Source organism: Rhinolophus ferrumequinum, chromosome 19 (assembly GCF_004115265.2).
Source record: "Rhinolophus ferrumequinum isolate MPI-CBG mRhiFer1 chromosome 19, mRhiFer1_v1.p, whole genome shotgun sequence".
Classification (NCBI taxonomy): Eukaryota; Metazoa; Chordata; class Mammalia; order Chiroptera; family Rhinolophidae; genus Rhinolophus; species Rhinolophus ferrumequinum.
The window spans coordinates 7,447,806-7,452,440 of record NC_046302.1 but is presented as its reverse complement, the minus strand read 5'-3'; the positions used below and the strand labels follow the sequence as shown (position 1 = coordinate 7,452,440).

At 49.4% G+C, this 4,635-nt stretch overlaps 1 pseudogene; it reads right to left on the bottom strand.

Annotated features, from left to right (window-relative positions):
- Positions 1-260: 260 nt before the first annotated feature.
- On the bottom strand, positions 261-3,821 carry LOC117038680 (tyrosine-protein kinase RYK-like; annotated as a pseudogene).
- Positions 3,822-4,635: the final 814 nt, after the last annotated feature.

Genomic DNA, 4,635 nt, shown 5'->3' with positions numbered 1-4,635 from the left:
CTATGTTTTAAAAATTTTGGGCCCCCAAATTTACAAAAACCTTTTCAGTTCAACCTAATAAAACTGATATCTAGAAAATATTCCATATTATTAAGTGTGTCTTAGAAAGTTCTGATTCTAAAGCATTCCTAAAGCACGGCGTTCTGGAAGACAAATGTGCTCCTGCTGGAGTTGTGTCAGGGATGAAGCGTCCACAACTGGCTCCACGCGAGCCCTGACAGGCACCTTCCACGGGATGCTGTGGGATTGTGAGAGAAGAGTCACACATAGGCCCCCAGCGCTGCACAGAACTCGGCAAAACACTGTACCAGCTGCCGGAACTTGGGCCTCTCCTCCGGATCTAAGGCCAGCAACAAGCCATCACCGCAAATAGTTCATCAGGACAGTTGATTGGCTGGGCTATTCAGTAACCATCTTTCAGGTATGCGGCCATCTCAAAGGGGTCAATGTCCACATAGGGCGTTTGGCCCAGAGTCACGAGCTCCCGCAGCATCACTTTGAAGGCCCACATATCACTAGCACTGGAGAATTCATTATTAACCAGACTTTCCAGAGTCATCCATCGAACTGGCCTGTTTTCATTGTCATTTTCATAGTGATAGTCCATGGGGAACATGTCTCTGGAGAGAGCATTGTCTGTGATCTTAACCTGAAGTGTGTCATCAATGGCATAGTTCCCAGCAGCCAGGTCTTTGTGGAAGACTTTCCTTTTGGCCAGATAGCTCATTCTAAAGGCAATCTGAATAGCCATGTGTACCAGGTCTGAGAAATTGCCTGAGGATTATTAGCCTCTACTAATTTTCATTGCTGTAAAAACAATTTAAGAGTCCCCCGATTCATGTAAAGCAATACCACCATGGGCTTTTCTCTTTTCTATACACATGGGTAATAGGAAGCAGATTTCTGTGAGAAAGACCTCACAGCTTACAACTTTCAGGGAACATCATTGTCACCTGAACTTCAAAAACTTGATCTTTAACTGTTTTTACAAATGTTTGTTTTTCTTTATTTAGATCTTTTTCATCTACTAAAATCCCACTGTTGTGCAGTAATATTTCTTGTAGGAATAATATTAGCTGTTTTGCACCTTCATAGTATGAAAAGGATTGAACTGGATGACAGCATCAGTGCCAGCAGTAGTTCCCAAGGGCCATCTCAGCCGTCTACCCAGACTACTCAGTATCTGAGAGCTGACATCCTCAACAAGGCAGCTCCCATTACCAGTTACCCTACATTGTGGATAGAGAAGAACAACCTGAGGTGTCACTCTTTTGGAGGCCAAAGCTAAGGTGAAGGATACAGCAATATCCAGGGAGAGGATAACTCTAAAAGATGTACTCCAAGAAGGTACTATTGGGCGTGTTTTGCACTGGAAATTAGGTTTTTAAACTTGTCCATTTAGCAGGGAACTTGCCAGTTCCAAACTTATATTTCTAGCAATAATCAAGTTATACTAGACATGAGAGCCTGTTCCTTGAGCTCTTTAATATCTGCAGATGTTAGCAGGGAAAGAGTCAGCACAGCGTATTTCAAAAGCAGCTGCATCTTTGGGAGAGAGTTGGGGTGCACTAGTGTGGGCGGAAAGAATAGGAGGACGTCCCTGGAACGACTTGCTCCAGACTTACTTGGTTGGGAGCTTCCATCTTCACAGGTAAGATTTCCGGGGAAGTGCCAGGAGAGGAGAATAGCCTGGAGCTGAGTGTGGCTGTCATCCCATGGAAAGGAGGGCTGACAATTTCAGACAGCTGTGGTTCTTGGAACAGACTTACCCAAGGGAACCACACAGAGAAGTCCCCTGCAAGGCTACTGTCCTGGTTAGAATAAGGTTCAGTTTCTCTAAGAAAAGGCCTTACATGAGAGTGGCAGACAGAAATTTGCATCTCTTTCCTGCTCCTTCTAGAAGCAGACAGTCCAGGGCTTGTCTGGCAGGGCTGCTCCAGGAAACTCCTCTCCCTGGTGTCTTGTCCCAGGGGAGTTGCCCTAGTCCACATGGGCCAGGATGGAGCTCCAGCCTCAGAGTTTGCATTCCCAGCAACAGGGCAGAGGGAGAAGCAGAAGGAAGGACCTGCTTCTCTCTCCTAGAAACTGTCCTAGAAGTTGTACAGATTACTTCCCTTGCGGTCTTGGAGGGAGAGCCTGGTCACGCTCTCAGCCTAGCTGCAGAAGAGGCTGGGAATTCTGCAGTGCTGGGCGGCCGCATGCCTGGCTATAAGTTGGGTGATAGGTCACTCTGAGAGAGAAGATGGTGAGGTCATGGGGAGCCACCTGGATGTCTCTGCCACACACCTTTTAATGTTCCCTCCCACCACCTGCCACTTCCTATCCTGAGTTCACGCTTGATGAGAGATTGTCCATGAGAAACTTGCGTTAAGTAATTCCTAATTCAGGAAGCAGCTGAAAATCATGGGCCAATGAGTGATTTCCAGCAGATTTGTTGGCAAGTCGCTGGTGGGACTCCGTTACTGACTCTGAGCCTCTCTCTCTCCCCCCGCGAGCCCACTGTGCACAGGCAGCCAGAGGCGTCTTGTCCGATGGCAGTTGATCATGTCCCTTCCTCCTCAGTATATCCTACTCTTTAGAACAAAACCCAAAGCCCTTCCTGTGGCACTGAGCTGGGGATCATGAGGGAGATCCCGGGCAGCCACTGGGCCACCCAGCCAAGGCCAGAGCTCACAGAGGGAGAAAGTCTCCTGAGCAGAGCGTTGTCATCGGAGCTGACTGCTGTCCAGGCCCTGAGCTGGAGGATGTTTTAATTTGAAGACACAGGAAAATGCACCCAGTGGGTGGTCCTGGAAACAAGGGGTCCTGGTCTACTCGCCACCCTTCCTTTCCCAGCCTCTCCCTGCACCTCTGTTCTGTATGCACCTAACACTCCAGCTTCCTCCTGCTCTCAAGCCTCCTCTCCATTTCACTGGTAAAACTTCTGCATTGGGGCCCTATCCTGATGGAGAAACGGGAAGGCCCAACTCCTGCCTTAGTCAGGAAGTTCAGCTGCTCAGCTAAGTGCTGCTTTGGGGCCCACAACCCACCACTTCTCTGACGCCCCACACAGGCTGGTTCATGGGACTTTGCTATCCTATAGCAGACCACTTGGTCTTAATTGACACAGGCCACAGGACTAAAAGTCCCCCTCGGTCCTTCTGAAAACATTAGGTAGTGTAAGTACAGGAAGGTAACATACAATTTCTGCCTTTCTACCTTGCAGTCCGGCTCACAGCCTGTTCCCTTTGGTACCACATTTGTTGTTATTAGGCGTTACCATGATTATTGTCTTCAGTCACTTTTCCATTAGTTGTTCTGATTAAGTCCAAGCACTACATCACTATCCACTTCTCAACCTGGAGGATACACAGCCCCAATTCTGGGCAGGGAGGTGCAAAACAGACTGTCTGAGACATCTTCCTGGAGCATCAGTATACTACAAGATTTGGAAGAACCCAGTACTTTAAAAAGAACAACCCACACCCCACAAACATGGAAGAAAAGAGAAGGAACACCAGTCCAGTCTCTGAAGTTTCACCCAGGTGGGGGCAAGCGGTGGACCTGCAGTGAGGGTAGCTTCTGCTCTTGTCCCCTAGGGGGCTCCAGGTGATCCTCCATCCTCACCAGGTATTTTGGGTACGATACCTCTTATGGCCACAGGCATGCCAGGCATGATTGTGCATAGAATGCTGGGGCAGTTTGCACACCTCAGTTGTCCACTGGACCCAGTCCTTCACACACAGCGTGTAATTCCTGCACTGCTCCCAGCTGCAGCTGTTTGTGTCCAGCCTCTGCCCAGTCACCTGCACCATGTGGCCGGCCTCCCTGGAACACAGCATTTCGAGTTCAGCATTTCATATGCAGGGAGAACATCTTGACCTTCCCAGAGAATTTCGCTGTGGCCCTGCCTTGGACATCCACAATTTAAACATTATATTGGCTTTCCTTGATTCCATTTCCCATGTTGTTTCTATGTGGACAGTCAACATCAGAGGTGGCTTAAAATAAAGGTTGAGAACGTCCTAGCCACACCCTGACAACCCTGGCTGTGGCCCGAGGAAGAGGCTGAGGTCACACCGTCGGGATGCCCAGCATAGCGGGAGTTTTCCATGTTTGCTTCCTCTGGGGCTACACTACTGCTGATGCTACTTTTGGTGCTATAGGTAGAGGGGGACCCCCAAGAGCCACGCTGTGGGGCTGGGTTGGGGGTGGCAGTCCTTGAGTCTCGGCTCATTTGGGGAGTGCTCATCCTCGACTGCAGGATGGATTGTGGGGTGCTGGTCCTCAGCTCTGGGCTGGGTGTGGGAGTGCTAATACTCGATTCTGGGCTGGGTTGGGGAATCCTGGTGCTCGATTCTGGGTTGGGTGTGGGAGTGGCATTCCTCGACTACAGGATGACTGGACAAGGGGCAAGCTCTTTGGCATTCTTGAACCTTGAGGGTTGAGGAAGGCCTGGGGCTATTCAAATCCAACCAACAGAAGGACCTACTATGATGGTGTGGCCCTTCACCTTGGGTTTGTTGGTGCTGAGAATCAGGTAAGTGGCTTTCTGTGTGTCGTAGCTTGTGGGTCATTGAATCCTGAATATGGTCCCGCTCAAACGCCATTTTCATAATCTTCTTGGTCACGCAGGGGTCCACGTTGTCACAGGAT